Below are 26,744 nucleotides of genomic sequence, written 5' to 3' on the forward strand. Positions count from 1 at the left end.
GTTATCTACTGATATTTCTAAAAGACAGGAGTGTGTATTTTGTCTTAAACTTCATTCAAGTTCAGAATGCATTAAAGCTCAACAAATGGCTGTGAAGGAAAGAAGGAAAATCTTGAGTAACAAGCACTGTTGTTTTAATTGTTTAAAGAGAGGTCATCAAAGTAAAGCTTGTAAATCCATTAGTAGATGTATTGTTTGTGGTGGGAAGCATGTTGTACTAATGTGTTATGAACTTGGTAACAAAGACAAAGAAAGTGTTTCAAAAAATAATTTTGAGGGAGAAAGAAAGTCGATGAGTGAGGATGCCACTCATGTAGATAAGTCTATGGCTAACGTCTCTTGTTCTCCTGAGGTATATTTACAAACTCTGGCGGTTGTTGTTATGGCTAAGAGTAAACAAAAAACAGTGCGAGCGATCATTGATACCGGGTCTACTAAATCTTACATTGTGCGTGGCTTAGCTGAACAAATGGGGTACCAGTCAGTCGGAAAGGAAACTCTAATACACTCTTTGTTTGGGGGAGTACGTTCCCAAGAGGTAAAGCATGATTGTTACAACATAAGTTTAAGAAGATTAGAGGGAAACTATTCCAAGGAACTGCAAGTTTTGAGCCAAGAAATAATTTGTGAAGATGTTCCATATGTTAGAAATGGTGCTTGGAGTAATGAGATAAAGGATCTGAAGATTTGTTTAACAGACGTACAAGACCGAGGACCCATACAGATTCTACTGGGGGCAGATGTCGCAGGTGAATTGCTTACTGGAAAGACACATCAACTAAAGTGTGGTCTAGTTCTAGTAGAGACTGTTCTAGGGTGGACACTAATGGGAAAAATTATAAGTAATAAACCTAGAAGGGATGCAGCGTCACTGTTGGTGACATCATTGTTTTCAAAACAAACAAAAATTTGTGATCTCTGGGACTTAGAAATTCTTGGAATTACTGATCCTGCAGAAAAGGAATCTACCGTTGAGAAGAATGAACGAGTTAGGAAGAATTTCCTTGAGACTGTGAGGCTGAATGAAGACAACAGATACGAAGTGTGTCTACCTTGGAGCGAGCAACATCCACCTCTTCCGGACAATAGCGAAATAGCTCAGCGCAGATTGGAGACAGTCACAATGAAACTACAAACTGAGTAACATTATAGAGGATACGATGGTGCCTTACGAGATTGGATGGGGCAAGGAATTATTGCAATGGTATCCGAAGAAGAGCTGGCGAATGGCGGGCACTATTTACCACATCGACCTGTCTTGAAAGAGAACAGCACCACCAAGATAAGACCTGTATTTGACGCCTCTGCGAAACAGAGGAACGCTCCTTCTCTAAATGATTGTATTGGAAAAGGACCCAACCTTATAGAGTTGATTCCTAGTTCATTACTCAAGTTCAGAGAAAATGATATTGGAGTCATCGCAGACATAGAAAAGGCATTTCTACAAATAAGCGTCCATCCTAGAGACCGTGACTTTCTAAGATTTTTTTGGTGGGATAAGGAAAGTACAGAAAAGATGAAAGTGTTTCGTCATAATAGAGTTGTTTTCGGTCTTGCATGTTCTCCTTTCTTGCTGTCGGCAACAATAGAATTCCATTTGAACGAGATGAAGAGATAAGCAGTTGATAACAATCCCTACTTGGTTCCGACAATAGAAAGACTGAGAGAATGTTTCTATGTAGATAATTGTACTACAAGTGTTAACAATGAAGCTGAGCTCAGTTCATTCATGAAAGAGGCAAAAATAATTATGGAGAAGGCATCTTTCAACCTGCGAGGGTGGGAGTATTCTCACGACAAAACAACTGAAAACCTATCACAAGTGTTGGGACTCGTTTGGAATAAAGAAAACGATACTATGGAGTTGAATCTGGCACATGTCATTGATATCATACCTGATGTAATAACAAAGAGGACAATACTAAGAGCTGCTCATAGATTATTTGATCCTATTGGTTTTTCATGTCCTGTATCTCTCTGCCCTAAATTAATTCTGCAGGAACTTTGGGCTTCTGAGCTGGACTGGAACACTGAGGTAAATGAATCGACAAAGAAAAGGTTTCTGAAATGGTTGGCAGAACTACCTCTCCTGGCTGAGATTAAGATTCACAGATGTCTGATTGGAAGGCTGCAATCGGTTGAAGATATCTCTATACATATATTCTGCGATGCTAGTCAAACCGCATATGCAGCAGTTATATTCTTGCGAGTACAGAGGATTGATAACGTGGATCTACGGCTTGTACAAGCAAAGGCACGAGTGGCACCCAAGAAGAAGATCACCATACCACGTCTGGAATTATTAGCAGCTACCATAGGTGTTAGACTTGCCACATCAGTGTTACCATCATTAAGGTCAAAGGAAATTATTGTTCATTATTGGAGTGACTCATCGACAGTGTTATCCTGGATAAAATTAGACGAACCTTGGGGAACATTCGTATGGAATAGAGTTCAAGAAATCCGAAGGTTATCCAGAACTGAACAGTGGCGACATGTTCCTGGAACCATGAATCCAGGTGACCTGGCATCAAGAGGATGTGATCCAAAGCATTTACTGGAACAGAGATGGTGGGAGGGTCCGAAATGGCTGAAACAATCCCCTACTCAATGGCCCTGCTCCGAAGTTACAAGAAACGATGAAGAAGTGTTCGAAGAAAAAAGAAGAAAAGTCAACACTATGACCGCAATAGAAAATAAGTTAAATACGCAAGAGTGGCACCTCGACTATTTCTCGAGTTTTCGGAAAACAGCTCGCATGATGGGGTGGATCTTGAGATTTCTGCACAATTGTCGACAACAAAAATTAACTAGGATATACGCAGAACTATCAGTTGAGGAGACGACCAGAGCGGAGAAAATTGTGATGAAGTTCATACAAAAAGAGTGTTTTGTAGATGTAAAGGACGAGAGATTTAGCACACTCGGTGTTTTCACTGACGACGAGGGAGTGATGAGACTGAAAACAAAGATAATAGCACGTCGGGATGATTACGCTTTCCGCTGTCCTATTATCCTTCCTGCAAAACATGCTTTAGTTCGTGCTCTCATTAGGGAAAAACACAAAGAGTTATGTCATGCTGGTACACAGATTCTGCTCAGCGGGCTCCGACAGAAATACTGGATCCTCGGTGGAAGAAGAACTGTGAAGAGTGCAATTGCATCATGTGTTGTCTGCCGAAGATACCATGGAAAACATCTTGAAGCGGAACAGGCTCATCTACCCGTTGACAGAGTGAGAGAGGCTTCGGTTTTTGAGATATCAGGGGTAGACTTTGCAGGACCTTTGATTTTGAGAGGAGGAGAGAAAGCCTGGGTCTGTTTGTTCACGTGTGCTGTTTTTCGTGCGGTCCATCTGGAGCTTGTGACATCTTTGGCTACCTCAATATTCCTAGAAGCCTTTCGACGCTTTGTATCCAGACGTGGAAGGCCAGCGATAGTCTACAGTGATAATGGGACGAATTTTCATGGCGTCTGTAATGCCTTGGAGACGATTCAGTGGGATAAAATTATTGAATATAGTTCCGCAAATGAAACTGAATGGAAATTTAATCCTCCCGCTGCACCATGGTGGGGAGGTTGGTGGGAGAGATTGATTGGTGTTCTCAAACAAATGCTCAGGAAAGTTCTGGGAAATTCGTGCTTGTCGTACCAAGAAATGATGACAGTCTTGTGTGACATCGAAGCTGTGATGAATTCTCGGCCGCTTACCTACCTGTCCAATGATGGAAGTGACCTGATGGCAATAACCCCTGCAATGTTTCTGCAAGAGGTCAAGGAGGTTGGAATGCCCGATATCGACATGATAGAAAATGTAAGATTCGACAAAAGATACAGATATAGACAGAAAATAAAAGAAACTTTAAGGTTGAGGTTTAGGAATGAGTATCTTGGACAACTAATTCAGAAGAACCACCATACAAAAAGTCAGTACAAACCCTTCGTGGATGAAGTAGTACTAGTAGACAATGACAACCCCAAGAGACTGAATTGGCCGTTGGCAAGAGTGATGGAAGTTATCCCTGGCAAAGGTGGTGTAGTGAGACTTGTTCGTCTGAAGACTGAAAGAGGGGTACTCGTGAGACCGGGGCAGAAGGTATACCCACTCGAAGTGACATCTGCAGAAGACCATGCCTTCAGACAATTTAAGCTGTGTGAAAAGAAAGAAAGTGACCGAAGGACAATTAAACCATCGACCGATAGCTCCAAACTGAAAACTAGTAGTGGGAGACTGGTGATTAAACCCAAAAGATTTGAGGATTGAGTGATATTTTTTCACAAGTGTTCATTTATTCTATGTGATATTTATCTCAAGTGTTTTTATTTATTTTGAGTTCCAAAAGAGACAAGAAAAGGGGAGAGGTGATCTTGCTGTTTTGTATTGTGTATAGTAAATTCAGTTTTGTATTGCTATGTGGATAAATGATGTGTTGAGTTGTTCCCACAACTCAAGGTGGGAGGATGTTGAGTTTGTAACATATTTGAAATTAAATGTAATATGATGGGGTTGGCAGTAGAGAGAGATGTCTGCGTTGGAGAGAGTGTGTGGGTCTTGAAAAAAATGTGAATGGCTGACATAGAGAAGTGCTTGTTTTTTCTTCTGAATAAAAAGTAAAAATATATTACTTCGGCGGGGAGTTTTCTGATTTTTAATTGGTGAACCTAACACCGGTCGATTTCCTTCATTTTTTAACTGAAAGGTATTCATGCACAGATTTGTCATCAGGCACTATAAATCACTTAACTTTCGCCTTCCTCAAATTATTTGATTTTTTCAATGTTTTGTCTCTTTGAAGCTATCATACCTTTGGCTCTAATTGAGGTACGGAGTTCATTTTAACCTAAAAACACTCAGTGGATGAAGATCTTTCATTTCAGCTCTTAACTATTCAAATTGGTTGATTCTGAAGAAAGTTATGAGTGCACATGCAATTTGACGTCCCAATTCCTCAACATTTTTTTTTTTCTCATTGAAGCAATTAAATCTTTCGTTCTAATTGAGGTACACAATTCGTGTTGGTCTAAAAACACTCAGTGGATCAAGCGCTTTCTTGTGAGGTAATAACTACTTAAATTGGTAAATTCTGAGAAAAATTATGAGTACATTTGTCTCCATGACGAAGATCTATCAAGGACTTTTCAACAATTCAGCGCGTAGTGTTGTTCCAAGGAACGTTTAATTCAATTTCTTTGTGTGATGTATTTTCAAGTGTTTTGTTGACATAATGTTACATTCTATTATCGCAGCAGATCGTGTGCTTTATTTCATTAAGTCGGAACTTTGCAAATACATCCGTGAGGAGGGTAACGAACACCACCATACTTTGCACATTGCGGGCGGAGCCAGCGGGAAACTCCTAGTTGATATAAGAAAACATAAACGTCCAGTAATGCTGCCTTGAGGAATTCCCCTCTTATTACAGGGACAAATAAAGCTTCACCTACTCTAATTATCTGAGTTCTATTTTCTAGAAACAGAGCCAGCCATTCAGTACCGTAACTCTTTTGTCAAGTCCAATTGCACTCATTTTTGCTAGAAGTCTTCCATGATCTACCCTATCAGATGCTTTAGTCAGGTCAATCGCGGTACAGACCGATTGACCTCCTGAATCCAGGATATCTGCTATATCTTGCTGGTATCCTACAAGTTGGGCTTCAGTGGAATAACCTTTCCTAAACCCAAACTGCCTTCTATCAAACCAGTTATTAATTTAGCAAACATGTCTTATATAATCAGAAAGAATGCTTTCCCAAAGCTTACATACAATGCATGGCAACTAACTGGCCTGTATTTTTCAGCTTTATGTCTATCATCCTTTCCTTTATATACAGGGGCTACTATAGCAACTCTCCATTCATTTGGTAAAGTTCCTCCATGCAAACAATAATCAAACAAGTACTTCAGATATGGTACTATATCCTAACCCATTGTCTTTAGTATATCCCCGAAACCTTATCAATTCCAGCTGCTTTTCTAGTTTTCAACTTTTGTATCTTACTGTAAATGTCATTGCAGTCATAGGTAAATTTTAATACTTCTTCAGTAATAGTCATCTCCTCTATCTGGACATTATCCTTGTAACCAATCTTTACATACTGCTGACTGAATACTTCTACCTTTTGAAGATCCTCGCATACACACTCGCCTTGTTCACTAATGATTCCTGGAATGTCCTTCTTGGAACCTGTTTCTGCCTTAAAGTACCTATATATATTCGCCGGTTTTTCACTAAAATTTGTATGGCAGCCAATTATTTTTGCCATCATGTTATCCTTAGCTGCCTTCTTTGCTAGATTCAATATCCTAGTAAGTTCCTTCAGTGTCACCTTACTTCCACAGCCATTAGTAACTCTATTTCTCTCCAACCTGCACCTCCTTCTTAGTCTCTTCACTTCCCTGTTATAATATAGTGGATCCTTACCATTCCTTACCACCTTTAAAGGTACAAACCTATTTTCACATTCCTCAACAATATTTTAAACCCATCCCAGAGTATGTTTACATTTTTATTTACCGTTTTCCACCGATCATAGTAACTTATTAAAAACTGCCTCATGCATGTTTTATCAACCATATAGTACTGTCTAATATTTCTAATTTTAATATCTTCCTTTCTTTCACATTTATTTTTAATTAACACAAAAAACAGGTTCGTGATCACTAATACCATCTATTACTTTGGTTTCTCTATAGAGCTCATCTGGTTTTATCAGCACCACATACAGAGTATTCATCCGTCTAGTTGGTTCCATCACTTTCTGAATTAGGTGCCCTTCAAATATTAACTTATTTCCCATTTGTTGGTCATGCTTCCTGTCGTTTGCATTACCTTCCCAATTGACATTTGGTTAATTGAGATCACCCGCTACAATCACGTTCCTTTCCTTATCGTTTCCCACATAGCTGATTATCTTATCAAATAATTCTGAATCAGCATCTGCGCTACCCTTTCCTGGTCTGTACACTCCAAAGACATCAAGTTGCCTATTATCTTTAGAGATGAGCTTTACCCTAGAATTTCGTGTTTGTCATCTGTTGTGTAATACCATTACACGCAGGAACATATTTAAGGAAGTCTTACAGTTGGTTTGCACTGAATCTAATGTTAGAAACACTTCTTTATACAGCTCGCATCACTTTACCAAAACATAGCGCCCATTACTCGCTTCCACTGGCTTTTTTTGTCCAGCATGTGGCACTGCCAGCAAATGGCTGACAGTATTGACAGCAAAGCTTGATGCAACATACTCCCACCTTGAGTAGCAGAAGGCTACTCAACAATACCAACAAATACAAACCTGCTGCTTACAAATCAAGTCTGTCAGGAACTCTCGCCGCTCGAACACTTCGAGTAACAACTGGATCACCACTGCTGTCATCCTTTGGTACACCTGAAGAATCACAGTTTCTAGAGAGCACAATAGGGTCATCTCGGTAGGTGATCTTAGTTTTCATCCTAATTATTCCTTCATGGTCTTGAAATACTCTGAGCGTTCGCAGTCTGTCATCCCTTAACCCAGGAAAGGAGTCCTCTTGAATAAACCGAACAACTCTTCTTTCTGCAGTGGCATCCTCTTCCACAGTTAATTCACTTCTCTGACGCAGATCTGTAGGTAAGCGGCTATTACGTATAAACCTTAGCAACCACCCCAATATGCGGACAATTCTTATAAAATTAGAGAAATATTTGAAATACCAGTCTTTTGGGTTCTCTGAAACCAAACAGTTAACATTCACAATAGCTGGGGTTCTAACCTTTTCCATGTTGATCTCATCTTCTTTGGGATCATCATTGCGAGCAAACCACTTTCCTGGTGATTTCTTCAACCATGCAGGTCCCTCCCACCATCTCGAAGCAACTAATTGTTTAGCTTTGCAGCCCCTGGAAGGTAAATCTGCAGGGTTAAGTTCCCCTGGGACATACTTCCAAGATTCAGAGCTCCTTATTTCCTTATTTCATCAACTCGACTTCTGACAAAGACTGTCTATTTGTCTCCCCTGGTAATCCATGCAATTACTGTAGTGGAATCGCTGCAGAACAAAGTCTTCACATTTTTCCATCCCAATCCGTCCAGAACTGACTTCGCAAGCCTTGCTCGTATAGTTGCAGCCATAAGCTCCAAACGAGGCATAGACATCTTCTTTATAGGAGAGACTCGTGTCTTGGCCGCCAACAGATGAAGCTGAACGTTGTCGCTTGTCTCTACCCTGAGGAAAACTACTGCAGCATATGCCTTTTGACTGGCATCACAAAAGGTGTGTAAAGTGCATTCCTCTATATTCACAGGTTCCTGTACCCATCGGGGGATGCCTATTTCTTCTAAATGAGGGAGTTCTTCATACCATGACAGAAATTCTTTCTTGATAGTATCGTCAACTTCTGTATCCCAATCAAATTCCAACTTCCACATTTTCTGCAGGAGCAATTTAAGACACAACATAACAGGGCAACTAAAACCTATAGGGTCAAACACTTTGTGAGAGATCGACAGGATTGTTCTCTTGGTAATGGTGTCAAAAAGAAAATCTCTAATACAACTCATGTTAACTTTGAGTTCATCACTTTCTCGATTCCACAACAAACCCAGTACTGCAGAATAAGAGTTATCATGAGCACTCGGACACTTGTCACTTGTCCATTCCCAACCCCTAAGCTCGAATTTGGCCTTTGCCATGATTTTGACCGATTCTGACATAAATGCATTGAGCTCAGCTTCAGTGTCCACACTAGAAACAACATTATCAACATAAAAACTGTGCAGTAACTTTTCTTTAAGAGAATGATTTGAATCCTCTTCCCTCAATAACTGGTGTTCGATTACAGATCCTAAGCGGAAAGGACTACACTTTACACCAAAAAACACTCTTGCATGCCGGAATACCCTAACCTCCAGTTTTTCATAACAGTTCCACCATAAAAAGCAGAGGAAGTTCCTGTCTTCAGGGTGAATACCAATCTGTAAAAATGCTCTTTTAATATCAGCAACCACTCCTATCTTCTTTTCTCTAAATCTTAACAGCACATTTGGGATGAGTTCAATCAGATTTGGACCAGTTTCAAGACATTGATTTAAAGATGGAGAACTGCCTAGTTTTGCCGAAGCATCAAAAACAGGTCTGATTCTGGTAGTTGCACTGTTTTCCTTTAGAACTGGTCTATGCGGTAAGTAGTGACAACAATGAACACGTTCAGATTCAGGCACTTCTTCTATAATTCCCTCAGCCAACCAATCTTCGAACACTTCATTGTAATCTCGAAAAAGGTCTTCAGATAATTTCTTCCTCATCGAACCCAGTCTTCTTTCAGCAAGATTCAGGTTTGATGGCAAGGCGGGATGCGCCTCAGTCCAAGGTAGGCGAACTTGGTATCGACCTTCTTCTGTGCGATGAACACTTTGGAGGAAATGATCTTTCACTGCAATTTCTCGTTCCTTCTTCGTAACTTTCTCGACAGGGTCCGAAATGCCTATTACATCCAACCTCCACAAATCAGTAATACTTGCCTCTTTAATAAACATGGAAGTTACAAGAAAGCCTTCATTTTCTTCTCTTCTCTTGGTATTACGAATCTTTCCCATCAAAGTACAGCCTAACAATGTCCCTACGGCAACTAAACCACACAACAGCACTTCTCTTCTTCCTGTTAAAAGTTTGCCAGCCACGTCCGCCCCAATAAGTATTTCTATAGGCCCCAAACTTTCCTCATTATCGGTGATATCTATCTTCAATTTCTTTAGCTCGTTCATCCATTCCCCTTCCGTAACAGGTGAAATGTCTCCACAGATCACTTCTTGGGCTAAAGCCTCAAAATTACACCGAAATTCATCGTTCATGTCCCCTACACGTACCCTGTAAACTTCATGCTCATTCCGTTGCATTGTTACACCACCAAAAAGAGAATGTGAGATGATCTCCCTTCGTAGTGAAGTGTAACCCATCTTTAAAGCCGTCTTTCGCAAAATGTATGACTTCTGGGAGCCTGTATCCATTAAAGCACGAACACATTCAGTCTTTTTATCAGATCTTACATTTACACGAAGAGTTTGTAACAACACCTTGGGCGAAGCGGAAACATTTGCCAATGGGATTTCCTGAGTTGCATTTTCTTCACTGTTGCTAACTGCTTTGGGGACATGTTTTTCTACCAACTGTCTGCACATTAAAACAACATGCTTCCCACCCCCAATTATACATTTTATGTTTTTTGCCTCGCAATTCTTTACCATATGCCCTGACTTCAGACACATATAACAACACTCCTTTTCCCTTAACAGTATCTGTTTACTTTCCATTGACATTTTTCTAGCGGAAAAGAAATCTGCACTGGTATGATGATCCTCACAAAACACACATTTGTCGTCCTTACGTTGATTTGATGTTAATACCCCCATAGCTGCAGGAATGTTGTCGTCTGAATCCTTCCCCTTGTGCTTCAGTTTTTCTTTTGCCCCTTCACACTTTAAGTCAAACCCAGATGTAGCAAGGTTTATTCTCTGTTCACCCTACACCTCCGACTTTAGGAATTTCATTAACCCCTCCAGACGGTCTTTCGCATTTGTAGCGGAGGTGAATGGAATACTGCGTTGCCAAATTCTTAATAAGTCTTCGGGGAGGCACGATTCAACAAGGGGAAATAACATAGAGGCACACTTGTCCGTTGTGACACCAAGCGATTCTAGTGACCTCAACTGTGTTTCCAACTGATCATAAAGTTGAGACAATGCAATTCTGGATTTGGATTGCGAGGCCCTGTGTAAAACTAACCTCAACAGTTCACGTACATAAACCTCCACAAGAAGATCTTCTTGACCAAAACGAGATTTTAGGCTTTCAATTGCTTTGCTGTAATTTATTCGTGCTGGGGGGAAGCTCTCAACCACCTGCCGAGCACGTGATCATTTTACTGTTGCTTGTATTAAATATTGAAATTTATCCTCCACAGTTATTTCGGGATCTTCATCTATTTTTGAGAACTGGCTCCAGAATGGTAACCACTCTTTTAAATCCCCTCCAAAAGTGCGGAATTCTAACTTCGGCAACTTGAATTTCTTGGTTCGTTGGTTGCTAGACCTACTAGCAACACTACCTGCTTCATATTCAGTTTGTTGAACCTGTTTTCCCGAAATACGCAATTTAAGGTCCAGATACTTTTTCTGATACTCATCAGCCGCTTCCATTTCCTTGTCAATATCAGCCTCGTCATCGTCTAATAACAAATCGACCACGTTCGAATCTAGTTCGTTCAAAATCGCTATCTTACTTTCTAACATGGTGGATAATGATTGAAGTTCCGTAATATTAACATTTTCCTCTTCAGTCAAATCACTAACCTGTTTAGCAATTTTCGTAAACGAAGTCCTTGTCGCTCTCCTATGCTTCAGTAATTCATCGCAGCTTCCGCGCTCCATGTTCCTCGTGGGTACGATGATTCTTCCTTCTTCAAGTCGTAAATGTCCTGTCACGGTCGCCACTAAATGTTGTGTAATACCATTACACGCAGGAACATATTTAAGGAAGTCTTACAATTGGTTTGCACTGAATTTAATGTTAGAAACACTTCTTTATACAGCTCACATCACTTTACCAAAACATAGCGCCCATTACTAGCTTCCACTGTTTTTTTTTTTGTCCAGCATGTGGCACTGCCAGCAAATGGCTGACAGTATTGACAGCAAAGCCTGATGCAACATCATCTTTAACTTTTTCGTAGCTTATAAATTCTTCTTTCACCAGAATGAATACTCTCCCTCCTACCATTCCTATCCTACCTCTACGATACACCCTCCAGTTCCGTGAGAATATTTCTGCATCCATTATATCATTTCTCAGCCATGATTCAACTCATATTACAATACCGTATCTGGTAAATATATATCTATTAAATTACTTCATCCTATTCCTTTCTTTACAATACTTCTACAGTTAAGCACTAACAGTTTTAGGTCATACCTACTTGATTTACAGTTCCCTGTTCCCTTAACACCGCTCCCTAGGCCACCCTGTTTCCCTGAATGTACCTTTCTATAACCCTTATAAACAAATGTACCACTGCGGTTTAAGTGAAGTTAAGCTGAAAACTAGAAATGCAGCTGGAATTGATAAGGTTTCGGGGGATATACTAAAGACAATGGGTTGGGATATAGTTCCATATCTGAAGTACTTATTTGATTATTGTTTGCATGAAGGAACTTTACCAAATGAATGGGGAGTTACTATAGTAGCCCCTATATATAAAGGAAAGGCTGATAGACATAAAGCTGAAAATGACAGGCAAGTCAGTTTGACATGCATTGTATGTAAGCTTTTCGGAAAGCATTCTTTCGGATATTAGACATGTTTGCGAAATTGATAACTGGTTTGATAGAAGGCAGTTTGGGTTTAGGAAAGGTTATTCCACTGAAGCCCAACTTGTAGGATTCCAGCAAGATATAGCAGATATCCTGGATTCAGGAGGTCAATCGGTCTGCACCGCGATTGACCTGACTAAGGCATCTGATAGAGTAGATCATGGAAGACTACTGGCAAAAATGAGTGCAATTGGACTAGACAAAAGATTGACTGAATGGGTGGCTCTGTTTCTAGAAAATAGAATTCAGATAATTAGAGTATGTGAAGCTTTATCTGTCCCTGTAAAAATTAAGAGGGGAATTCCTCAAGGCAGTAGTATTGGACCTTTATGTTTTCTTATATATATCAATGACATGTGTAAATAAGTGGAATCAGAGATAATGCTTTTCTCAGGTGATGTTATTCGGTACAGAGTAATAAATATGTTACAAGATTGTGAGCAACTGCAAAATGACCTCGATAATGTTGTGAGATGGACAGTAGGCATTGGTATGGTGATAAACGGGGATAAAAGTCAAGTTGTGAGTTTCCCAAAAAGGAAAAGTACTTTCAGTTTAAATTACTGCGTTGATGGGGCTAAGGTTCACTTTGGGGATCATTGTAAATACCTAGGTATTAATATAAGGAATGGTTTTCATTGGGGTAATCACATAAATGGAATTGTAAATAAAGGTTACAGATCTCTGCACATGGTTATGAAAGTATTTAGGGGTTGTAGTAAGGATGTAAAGGAGAGAGCATATTTGTCTCTGGTGAGACCTCAACTAGAGTATGGTTCCAGTGTATGGGACCCTTACCAGGATTACATGATTCAGGAACTCGAACAAAATCCAAAGAAAAGCAGCACAATTTGTTCTGGGCGATTTCCGACAAAAGAGTAGCGTTATAAAAATGTTGCGAAGTTTGGGCCGGGAAGACTTGGGAGAAAGGAGACGAGCTGCTCGACTAAGTGGTATGTTCCGAGCTGTCAGTGGAGAGATCGTGTGGTAGGACATCAGTAGACGAATAAGTTTGAGTAGTGTCTTTAAAAGTAGGTAAGATCACAATATGAAGATATAGTTGGAATTCAATTCGTTTATAGGAAAGGGAGTGAGCCACACCCTCCCCATCTATCACTACATAAATCAGCGATCCAAGCAATAACTTAGTGAAATATTCATGGGGAACAATATTTGAGGCCCGGATCGTGTCGACCGGGCAAGGCACATACATAACCCTGAGCTGAAAACCCCCCCTTGTAATCAGGTAACAAGGGCAAGACTACATCTATTAGAAATAAAAGAAGAAATGGTTTAAACCAGGGGATTTATTAAATAAATATGAGAGAAAAATTAAAGCAAGAAAAGAAAATCACACAAAATAAATAGGGAAATTCATCGTAATACTGATGGACATACCTTGTTCTTTCTCACATAGTTGAAACATGGCGTGAAAACTCACTAATACTCTTCAAAAAAAATGATACGTAATTTAAAATGCTCACTGCTCCTCGACACATCGCTATTACAATACCAGCAGCTTCCTTCCATCATAAACTATTCAACCAGGTCGCCCGTTTTACCGAGATTCAAATATCCAAGGCACTGCATCATGTATTCATTAGGCAACTAACAATGCGAAAAGTTCGCATAACAATAAGCCGTGCCGGAGAACAAAAGGCAGATAAGAATAACGACAGATGAGACTGAGCACAGCCTCCATGGACCAATCAAAGCCAAGACAAGACCCAAAGAATACAATAGGTACGCCCATGCGCAAATATGAAACCAACATGGCGGGTACTCAAGCTGAGCATCAGCCATGAATGATAAATAAATATAGGTCTGCGCTGAAAACCAAACAAGGCGCAGAATTTGAAAGACAAATACAACAGGTCAACCGGCATATCAACCTTTCCTCTCCCACACATTCGAACTCACATGCATACCACATTCACGCACACACAATGAGGGTATCGGGAAAATAAAACACGAACGGCCGTTCAGATTTCGTGGTCAAATACAAACCATAAATTGTGACTCCACGGTCATTATCAGTGGGTCTCAATTACTCAAATGTTTGCGTGCGGCGTGCAATTACACATAAGGTCAGAATTGGACATTACTTTATTCACATCACTGGCTTGTTGCGCCTCGTACAACCAGGATTGGTGTCTCCTGCGGTCGAGACAAGGGGCACATCACGAGGATCACGCAGTATTAAAGCACGCAGTGCACCAAATCATAACCACAGAGACCCTTTTTCAATTATAACAACAAGACCACAAATACATTCATTCAAAGCACATCAGATGACGGAGCGGAAAGATGTATGCCATCGACCGTAACATACGGGAATAAAACGTCACCAAATTTAAATATAAACCAACTATCACGTACCTGTGATTATCAATGGTAAAATCGAATAGCAGTTAGCGTGAAAGGTCCAGGCTTGAACACATTGAATGAATATTTGAGGCATAAAAATGCCACACCGAACATAGCGGCAGCCATTGTTAGTATCTGCCCCACATAGAACAGCAAAAGAACTCCACAGAGTAAAAATTATCGCTCAGCAAAACGAACGACCTCACAGATAAAAACATAGCGTGTGCTGCTCCCTACTGGACGTCATTAGACTGACACACAAAACTGAAGGAAGCTATTTACATAATTAAATGTCAAATCGTGGAACATGCGATAAGCATGGTTCAAATATCCAGCGGCACCGCCTTTTAAAATGCTCCGAAACTCGTTGATCAGACGATTGGACGCATTTTAAAAGAGGTCCATAACTTAAAACTACGAGCGCGCGCCCACTTAACCTAGGTACTTATGAACTACTTATATCTACAATTATTTACAGACACATGAAATTTGCAAGAACAGTCACCACATTATACATTTTTAAATGAGAAAGTCTGCCTCATGGGAGGTCTGTATTAGCTTGTCACGTGCAACGCTGATTTACATCAGTCCATTATTACACTGTTTCATTCGCGCACTCAGGTTGAAATCTAGGCATTCAAAAGTCAAGGCGGTTGGGTATAATATTTCCATGCACTCGTGGATCTGGATGTGAATTCAGTTCAACTCCAGCAATTCGAACCACTTCCCTTTTTTTTCTATTTCCTTTCTTTCCTTTCTTTCATTTCCGTTCTCATTCATGAAACACGATTTTTACCTGAAAGAAAAGGCATGTTAGAAAACTGGGAATTCATTAAGGACAGGGTTAATATACACCACTACAGATACGTAAGATATGGAAATATACGAGGTTTACTGGCTTCTTTGATGGTAAGCCTTTACCATCGAGACGTGAGCTTTGCTCACCCTCTTACTTACTACGTCTTCCAGTTCTACTGTCACAGGTCCCAGGAATCTGGTTACCTTTTTAGGCTGAGACCATTTATAACATAATTTGGCCGTGACTTGATTTGCCGTTGAACTCAATGGAAAAACCTTCACTACGACCAAGTCTCCAACTTCAAGCTTTACTCTCTTTCTGTTCCGATTGTACCTCTCAGCCACACGGTCTCGAGCCCTGGTTAACTGTGTCACTGCTTCCTTCCATTTGGCCTCTACGTCCATCGTCCTGGACGGTTTGGACAGATACCCGATATTCCACTTCAACTGCAGTGGGTCGACAAGATCCCTGCCTAGAAATAGAGCAGCCGGGGCTTGCCGGTGCGACTCATGTACACTGCTGTTGAATGCTAAAACAAAGAAATCAAGATTACAGTCCCAGCTGCGCTGGTCAGCGTTGTTAAATGCCGTCAAGCAAGCTTTGAGATTTCGATGGAACCTTTCAACGTGCGAGGGTTTGGGATAGTGAGGGCTTAAAAACACATGCTTTATTCCCCACCCAAAGCATAAGTGTCGGAGCTTACGACAGTTAAAGGTGGACGCATTGTCGGTCACTATCGTCTTAGGGGGTCCGTAAATTCCAAAAATGTGCCGGGATAAGAAATGCACAACGTTGTTCGAATTTATCTTGCGCACGGGAAATAGCCAAACAAATTTTGAAAATGCATCAACGACGGACAAGATCCCAACGTTGCCACTCTTGGACTTGGTGAGGGGGCCAAAATAGTCAATGAATAACCTTTCTCCGGGGCATGTTGCTATGTCGGCAGAATGGGGTCCAACGAGAGAAGACTGCGCGGGTTTAGCCCTCTGGCAAACATCGCAACTTCTTACATACTCCAAAACATCTCTTTTCAAGTTAGGCCAGAAGTAGTCGCGAGAGATTCGATTTAAAGTTTTATATTGACCTAAATGAGCGCCCAGATAGGAGTCGTGATAAAACTGAAGTAGCATGGGCCTCAATTTCAAGGGTACGTAAATTTTGTCACTACCATTTTTCCGACATCGACGGGACAACAATCCTCTCTTAACACTATACGACTCGTCTTCAAGAGAGCCATCCGCGATTCGTTTCAACAACTCGCGACACTCGGAGTCGTCCTTCTGGTGTTCGGAGATATCCGTGAAGGACCATGGGAAATTTTGCAAAATACTAATGGTGTTATCTTCTTCGGTTGGGACACGGTCTTCCTCAGGTTCGACCGCACTTTCCTTCACTCCCTCGAACATGCGCGACAAGCAGTCGGCTACAACATTGTCCTTTCCACGGACATGTACGACAGTAAATTTGTACGCAGATAATCGGAGAATCCATCTGGCGGTTCGACCAAGTCTTTTCACATTAGCGCTCATCCACGAGAGAGCTTGATTGTCCGTGTGGATGTAAAAATGGCGGTGCTCAAGATACGAGCGAAACTTTTCGACACCCAAAACTACTGCTAGGCATTCTTTTTCGTAAATGGAATACCTCAGTTCAGCTCCATGTAGTAGTTTACTGAAGTACGCGACGGGGACTAGCTTACCCTGCTCATCGGCTTGATTGAGCACCGCGGACACAGCGAGCTCGCTGGAGTCGCATTGCAAGATGAAATCGCGGGAAAAATCCGGACTATGCAATACAGGGGCTTCACAGAGTGCCTGCTTCAATTGTTCGAAGGCCTGGGTTTGATCATGGCTCCAGACAAGGCGACAACCTTTTCTTTTCAGCAGGTTTAAAGGGGCCGAAATCTGAGAGAAATTTTTGATGAACCGGCTGTAAAATCCTACCATACCAAGAAATCTTCGCACACCGCGAACGTTTTTGGGCGGGGGAAAATCTTTGATGCACTTAACCCGATCAGGGTTTACAGCGATTCCAGAGTCAGATACAACGTGGCCTAGAAAATTTAGCCGTTTGGTACAAAGAGAGACCTTCTTTGGGTTGATCGTGAAGCCGTGCTTGCGCAACCGACTGAGAACTTCGCGAAGATGGGCCAGGTGCTCGTCAAAGCTGGGCGAAAAGATTAGAAGATCGTCCAAAAAATTAAATACACAGGAAAATTTGAGGTCACCGAAAATTGAGTCCATCACGCGGCTAAGCGCTTGTCCTCCCACAGAAATGCCCATCGGGACTTTATTGAATTCGAACAATCCAAACGGAGTGGCGAAGGCAGTACAGGGGCGACTTTTAAGGTCCAAGGGGATCTGATAATATGCGGAATTGAAGTCAAATACAGTGAAGTACTTGGCGCCATGAAAATGCTGGAAGGCACTTTCGATGGTGGGTAACGGGAAGCTGTCGAAGACAATGTTCTTGTTGACCTTTCTGTAGTCTATCACGAATCTCAGCTTGCCGTCCTTTTTAGGGATTAGGAAGGCGGGACTACTAAAAGGGGACTTGGAGTGACTGATGACCTTCTTATCTAGCAGGCCGTTGACATATTCCCTCATAGCGGACAACTTCGGGGGCGAACAACTGAACGGAGGGGACCTCACAGGAGTGTCATCTTTGAGTTCGATGCAGTATGAAAAATTCTTAGCACACCCAAGCTTATCGGTCAAGACGTCGGAAAACTCCTCTAACAGGCAGTTCAACATGAGATTTTGGTTTTCGCTGAGCTCACATGAGGCATTGATAAGAGGAGGTTCCGTCAGAGCGGACACAGTGGGACGCTGAAATGGTGTCTCAAAGGGGTAACTGACATCAGATTTAAAGCGAAAGGCAAAGGATCGATTAATGAAATCGAGGGACAAGCCGGTAGCCAACATAAAATCGGTGCCTAGTATGATCGGCGCGGACAGGTTGGGCACAACATGAAACGTCCAATCCCACGACAAACCATGTATCTTGATATGGCACTTGGTTCTACCAACGGGACACACCTCACGACCATCGACAGACACGTACTTTCTCGGGTTCTCACTTTCAGGAAGATACTCTAATTTCATAGAAAGCACTAGGGATTTGTCTACAAGAGAAATACACGAGCCGGTATCCAACAAGCCATACAATACACGAGACCCAATATAAACTTTGGCCCATGGGGTAGATGACGGAAGGCCCCAGATCCTTTTATTGAGACCGACCTCAGGCGCCAACGGCGGGCCATCACGCCGGCGCGCCTCTAGTTTCCCTGCTGAGGGTTACAACGAGGACATACGCGCGCTGTGACACCAACAAGACCACACTGAGAACACTTTGCAGGAGGCCTGGACCAACAGTTCTTTGAGACGTGGCCTAATTTACCACAATTCCAACATGACTTGACTCTACCACCCTTTACAGGAGCTGTGTTGGATGGTTGGGTTGCATTGACATAAAGCGGGGGCGGAGTTTGAGGGCTGGGCCTGCGTTCGGGGCTACGGACGAGACGAGACGGAGGAGGGGAGGTACCAAAACTAACAGATTTGATGGGCGTACGACAAGCGACGTCAGGAAAAGAGCACTCGGATGGGATGGGAGGCGGACGGTATTGTTTGTTTTGGCTAACTACCCCCTCGAATTCGCGACCCAGGTTGATGATGTCGTCGACGCTCTGAACTAGAGACCGTTTAATGTGTAGCTTGTAGTCGGGGGCAAGATTTCTATAGAATTCGTCGAAAATCTCGTCTTTGGGCACCTTAACATTCATGCGGTTAAATAACGTCAAAATCCCAGTGGCATAGTCGTCGATGCTTTCACCTACTCCTTGCGTTCTACGGAAGATTTCCTGCTTCAGACAGTAGTCCATATCAGATACCCCGAATCGCTCCTTTATGCGGCTGGCGAATTCACTCCACGTTATGATACTCCCTTTAATAAGCCTATACCATTTTAGAGCCGGCCCCTCTAGCATTCCCGGGATGACGGGCACAAACAAATCGAGAGGTAACGAGCTACACTCAGCTATGTCCTCAACTCGCTCCAAAAATTCAATTACACTGGAGGTTTTCCCTTCACCGGAGAAATTTAACCTCCATTTTCTCACAATTTCAAACACGGGGTTCACTTCAGCATGCCGGTCGGAACTGGGCCTAGGAGATGGGGAAGTTAATCGCTTACGATTTTCGTCAGGAATACGATTACGAAAGGTAATGACATTGTTATCGTCAGGGCATGAATTACAGCGGTTGCTTCCCGCGGACGAAACATGGACTTCATTCGTCCCTTGCTCCATTTCGCTTTCCGGGTTAGGCATGTCGCTAGTAACACTATCGTTACGATTATTTATTTCTACAGCCTTCTGATTATCCATATCGCAACCCAAGTTTCAAAGGTTTGAACACGAGACACATACACAATATAACAACAATGGATTTGAATTCAACAATGCACATAAATTATAGATCACACTTAAAATTAGGGCCAGAGACTAACTGAATCATGAGATTAAATTAAAGCGACCAGAACTGACTTCGAATGGGTTTCCAGCTCTACCTCGTCCGATTTCCTTTCAGAGGAGGTATCCCAGTCGAGCACGCTACTGCTACCATTTACTGAGCCACACCCTCCCCATCTATCACTACATAAATCAGCGATCCAAGCAATAACTTAGTGAAATATTCATGGGGAACAATATTTGAGGCCCGGATCGTGTCGACCGGGCAAGGCACATACATAACCCTGAGCTGAAAACCCCCCCTTGTAATCAGGTAACAAGGGCAAGACTACATCTATTAGAAATAAAAGAAGAAATGGTTTAAACCAGGGGATTTATTAAATAAATATGAGAGAAAAATTAAAGCAAGAAAAGAAAATCACACAAAATAAATAGGGAAATTCATCGTAATACTGATGGACATACCTTGTTCTTTCTCACATAGTTGAAACATGGCGTGAAAACTCACTAATACTCTTCAAAAAAAATGATACGTAATTTAAAATGCTCACTGCTCCTCGACACATCGCTATTACAATACCAGCAGCTTCCTTCCATCATAAACTATTCAACCAGGTCGCCCGTTTTACCGAGATTCAAATATCCAAGGCACTGCATCATGTATTCATTAGGCAACTAACAATGCGAAAAGTTCGCATAACAATAAGCCGTGCCGGAGAACAAAAGGCAGATAAGAATAACGACAGATGAGACTGAGCACAGCCTCCATGGACCAATCAAAGCCAAGACAAGACCCAAAGAATACAATAGGTACGCCCATGCGCAAATATGAAACCAACATGGCGGGTACTCAAGCTGAGCATCAGCCATGAATGATAAATAAATATAGGTCTGCGCTGAAAACCAAACAAGGCGCAGAATTTGAAAGACAAATACAACAGGTCAACCGGCATATCAACCTTTCCTCTCCCACACATTCGAACTCACATGCATACCACATTCACGCACACACAATGAGGGTATCGGGAAAATAAAACACGAACGGCCGTTCAGATTTCGTGGTCAAATACAAACCATAAATTGTGACTCCACGGTCATTATCAGTGGGTCTCAATTACTCAAATGTTTGCGTGCGGCGTGCAATTACACATAAGGTCAGAATTGGACATTACTTTATTCACATCACTGGCTTGTTGCGCCTCGTACAACCAGGATTGGTGTCTCCTGCGGTCGAGACAAGGGGCACATCACGAGGATCACGCAGTATTAAAGCACGCAGTGCACCAAATCATAACCACAGAGACCCTTTTTCAATTATAACAACAAGACCACAAATACATTCATTCAAAGCACATCAGATGACGGAGCGGAAAGATGTATGCCATCGACCGTAACATACGGGAATAAAACGTCACCAAATTTAAATATAAACCAACTATCACGTACCTGTGATTATCAATGGTAAAATCGAATAGCAGTTAGCGTGAAAGGTCCAGGCTTGAACACATTGAATGAATATTTGAGGCATAAAAATGCCACACCGAACATAGCGGCAGCCATTGTTAGTATCTGCCCCACATAGAACAGCAAAAGAACTCCACAGAGTAAAAATTATCGCTCAGCAAAACGAACGACCTCACAGATAAAAACATAGCGTGTGCTGCTCCCTACTGGACGTCATTAGACTGACACACAAAACTGAAGGAAGCTATTTACATAATTAAATGTCAAATCGTGGAACATGCGATAAGCATGGTTCAGGAGTTAGGGATTGGAATAACTTACCAAGGGAGATGTTCAATAAATTTCCAATTTGTTTGCAATCATTTAAGAAAAGGCTAGGAAAACAACAGATAGGGAATCTGCCACCTGGGCGACTGCCCTAAATGCAGATTAGTAGTGATTGATTGATCTCATAAGTTGTGCAGCCCTCCCCCATTATACAGTATCGCAGGACGTAGTCCAATACTACCCAGCAACTGTAAAAGCTACCCCTGCTAGTTTTACTATGCTACCGTTTAGGATATCTATGTTTTCGTCGACCTCTAAAAAACTTCGAATATCAAATTCCAATATTGGTCATAATTTCTATACCGATGGCTCTAAGAATGCCCGTGGTGTAGGTGCTGCATTTTTTATGAACGAAATCAGCACATTGAACGATATAAACTTCACCCATATTTCCGTATATTCACAGCAGAACTCATTGCAATAAGACAAACACTACTGTATATAAAAAAAGAATCGATTCCAAATGCCAATATCTTCACAGATTCCCTATCAGCGTTACAATCTATCACGTCCTCTAGATTCACACTTGATTGGTATGTATATAATGTTCAGCAGCTACTATATGACTTACATCATTATGGTGTACAGATTACGATTATATGGATTCCGGCGCATAAAACATTCCAGGTAACGAAAAAGCGGATAAAGCTGCCAAATAAGCTTCACTGCTCACCACCCCTCCAATGACATTTATGACTCCAGTAACTGATTTAATTCCAATACTAAAGTGTAATCAAACACCATTATTGCAACAGTTCTGGAATGAAACCGCTAGTATAAAAGGGAAATTCTATCACAGAATCCAACCCTCTCTGCCTACTAAACACTGGTATCAACGAACAACATACACACGACGTCATATAATCAATATTATTCGGCTAAGTTTCAACCATGCTCTTACACCCCAGTATAAACATCGTTTCAACATTGTCAACCAGCCAATATGTCAATGTGGTTCAACTGAGGCGGATTCAAATCATATCATTTTACAATGTCCGTTATATAATCCTGCTCGAACATGTTTCCTTACAAGCCGAATACGTTTACGACTCCCTCTTCCAACAAGTGTTGATTCTATTGTATATGACCCGACCCCGGAAATAATATACATATTAAACAGATTTCTGGATGATGCTAAAATCATACTATAAGTTATTCCAACAGTTTAACTTTCTCATTAATAGTTGAGTCATAAACAACTTATCACTTCTCATTTGTCTTCTCTGCCGATTCTAGATTTGCTTCGGTTCTTTTATTTGATATATAGCTACAGCAGCTACTGCGACCCTTGTTTGCACTGCTACTGTCATTTGTCCGTTCTAACACACGTGAATTGGTGGGTTGTTCTTTGGTTAACCTGATCAAAATTCATTAGGTAAGGAGTAGGGTATCACGTCGTTCGTAATAACACACGTTACTGGTACGTTTCGCATATTCCTTGAGCAATACCTACATCTCAGCCCTCTGATTTGTGTCTCCCCTCCTCAAAACTATCTCCTTTAGCAGTTGATTTATATTCTATGTTCTTCCCAATTGTAGATCCGGTCATGTACGTATTGTAGCAAGACGCCAAGATGGAACACTTCGGCGTGAAGAATTAGTACCTCGTGTCCACGTGCTTACGCCTAGGTTTATTCACCCTTATACCCATACTATGTAGATTTTCCCTGCTGCTAGTGATCATCTTCTTCTTCTTGCAAATTGCTTTACGTCGCACCGACACAGATAGGTCTTATGGCGACGATGGGACAGGGAAGGGCGGGAAGTGGGAAGGCAGCAGCCGTGGCCTTAATTAAGTTACAGCCCCAGCATTTGCCTGGTGTGAAAATGGGAAACTACGGAAAACCATTTTCAGGGCTGACGACAGTGGGGTTCGAACCCACGATCTCCCGAATACTGGATACTGGCCGCACTTAAGCGACTGCAGCTATCGTGCTCGGTACTAGCGATCATCGTGTTAACGTCCTGTCTGCATAGTTAGATTAATCCCACATATTAATGTGTGATCCCTATATGGTACTTACCAACAAGTTTACAGTTTTTCACAGATATGTAAATTGTGAGATAAAGTTTTTATTAATCATCATAAATCGTGGTTAATAGTGTCATGAAGTGTTTCATTCTCAAAAGTATTGTTCCCCTGCGGGTGGGCCCCAGGGGCACTGAACTTTGGAGCGTGGGTTGGCGACGACGGGGCACTCAGCTGAGTCCTGGCATTGCTTCCACTTACTTGTGCCAGGCTCCTCACTTTCAACTATCCTGTCTGACCTCTCTTGGTCAACTCTTGTTCTTTTCGACCCCGACGCTATTAGGTTTGCGAGGGCTAGGGAGTCTTTCATTTTCACGCCCTTCGTGGCTCTTGTCTTTCTTTGACCGATATCTTCATTTTTTGAAGTGTCGGATCCCTTCCATTTTCCCCTCTGATTAGTGTTATATAGAGGATGGTTGCCTAGTTGTACTTCCTCTTAAAACAATAATCACCACCACCACCTGTGGGTGGGGGCGGTAGAATAACATCCACGGTATCCCCTGCCTGTCGTAAGAGGCGACTAAAAGGGGCCTCAGGGGCTCTGAACCTTGGAGCGTGGGTTAGCGATCATGAGGCCCTCAACTGAGTCCTGGCATTGCTTCCACTTACTTGTGCCAGGCTCCTAACTTTCATCTATCCTATACGACCTCTCTTGGTCAACTCTTGTTCTTTTCCGACCCCGACGCTGTTAGGTTTGCGAGGGCTAGGGAGTCTTTCATTTTCATGCCCTTCGTGGCCCTTGTCTTACACTGGCCGATATCTTCATTTTTCGAAGTGTCGGATCCCTTCCATTTTTCTTTCTGATTAGTGTTATATAGAGGATGGTTGCCCAGTTGTACTTCCTCTTAAAACAATAATCACCACCACCACCACCTCAAAAGTATTGGAACTGGGTGTTAGTAAAATACCAACCCCAAACAAAGATCAAGAGGAAGAAGAAGAAGTATACAACAGAAAAACAGATATGGAATGTCCGGTAGAGGAAAGTGAACATTTCCGACACATTTTACTCTTTGAGTTTAACCGATGATCCAGTCCAGCAGGAGCTGCGAGAACAATTTGTGAAGTGTTCGGGAATGAATCAATTGTTGAAAGAACAGCACAAAAATGGTTTTCCCGCTTTCAAGCCGGACGATTTGACTTGCCTGATGATGCACGTTCTGGAAGACATTCAGATTTTGACGAAAATCGCTTGAATGAGTTGCTTCATGAGAATCCTCGTCAAACAACGCGGAAAATGGCGCAAGTTTTTGAATGTGATCAGTCAACTATTGTACCATCTGCATTCGATGGGTAAGTTATAAAAATTGGGTATATGGGAACCACATGTACTACGTGACAGTAACAAAAATCAACGATTTTTGCTTGCGCGGCACCAGTTGGCTTATGATAGGCACGAAGCATTCCTTTCCATCATTGTCACCGGTGACGAGAAATGGTGCCTGTATGTCAACATGAAGGAGAGAAAAGAGTGGCTCAGCACATCAAAGAAACCAACTCCCTGTGCCAAGGACAGTGCCCATCCACAGTAAATCATGTTGTGGGTTTGGTGGAACAAAGATAGCATTCTTCACCATGAACTTCATCCGAAAACGTAACGATTACCTTTGCTGTGTATAGTGATCAGCTAAGACGGCTTGCCGTTCTTACTGACAACAAAAGACAAAGACTTAACTGCAATTGTATGCCGTCCTCTTTTATTACACATTTTCCCTCCATTTCTGCTTTTTGGGCTTTCTTATAACTGGACAGAAGCATCGCAAGTATATTGCAGTCTGGGGATATACAGATGAATACACTGTTGTCTCTGAGAACGTTTACATGTAAGAATTTTGAACCATATCAATATTCACACAGTTTTAAAAGTCCCCTATTTACATTAAGGCGTAAAGTGGAGCGAGATTTTTGCCAAACATCTTTAATTTCAGCATGGCCCGCTCTCTACAATGATTCTCTCGCAGACGTTGGCACCGCTGCTACCTACTTCTAGTGTATTATTTACTAACTGTATGGTTTATCCTAATTCGCACAAAACGGAGCGATCACGTTTACGAAAACACGTATTTCCATCCTTATCGACATATTTTGCATAAAGCTCAAGTTACTGACTTGAAAATCTTTCATACACATCGCTGATCTGTTCGTAGAAAACGGCCTGTGTGTGGGATAAAAGAATCCATTTACTGTAAATATCAGGATCCTTAGGCAATCGAAAACAAATTACATACGGTGTCCTACTTTTACAGAAATATTGTATTTGCTTATAGGCTCCAACATTGCACATTTATCTAGTATTACTATAAACTTTTCACGCTAACACAGACAGCACAGTAATGGAAATATGGGTACAAATGTACAAGCCTGGAGAGTATCTTGCATTCAGACATACGACGTTGCAGTCAGCTGAAAGGACAAGCTGCGGCGCTGCCGTCCATGACTCGCCACGGCTGTGGTTCCATTCACTGTGCGGTCCGCGCTCGAGCTATATTGGTACGCTACAACAATCTTAGATTGATGAGATTGTTAACAGCTTGCTGTTGTAAGTACAAACTTGATATGCTTAAACTAAGTTCTGGGAATACATTTGGATATCCATTAGGAGAAAAAGTGAGGGGCACATATGAAAGCGGGTGAGTGACAGCGTTCTGCGCAAAGCGAGACAGATGTCACCGCACTGCGTTCATGAACTCTCCGTCTCTTCCAGGGATAGCAGTGGGCTCATCATTTGGTAGGCATGAGTGACTCGGAGGTAAATAAGCTTGTAGCTTACAAGTTTTCTCTTTGCCACCCGTATATAACAAGAATACAGCAAATAATACTAATACTTAGGGTGAACTCGAGAAAAACCGCACGAGCCTCGAATTGCACGCATGAAAGAAAAAGGACCAACTGGCGAACATGGGATACGGCGCAGCAAGTGCTCCCCCGCCTTC

This window comes from Anabrus simplex, chromosome 1, assembly GCF_040414725.1.
Source record: "Anabrus simplex isolate iqAnaSimp1 chromosome 1, ASM4041472v1, whole genome shotgun sequence".
In the NCBI taxonomy this organism is placed as follows: domain Eukaryota; kingdom Metazoa; phylum Arthropoda; class Insecta; order Orthoptera; family Tettigoniidae; genus Anabrus; species Anabrus simplex.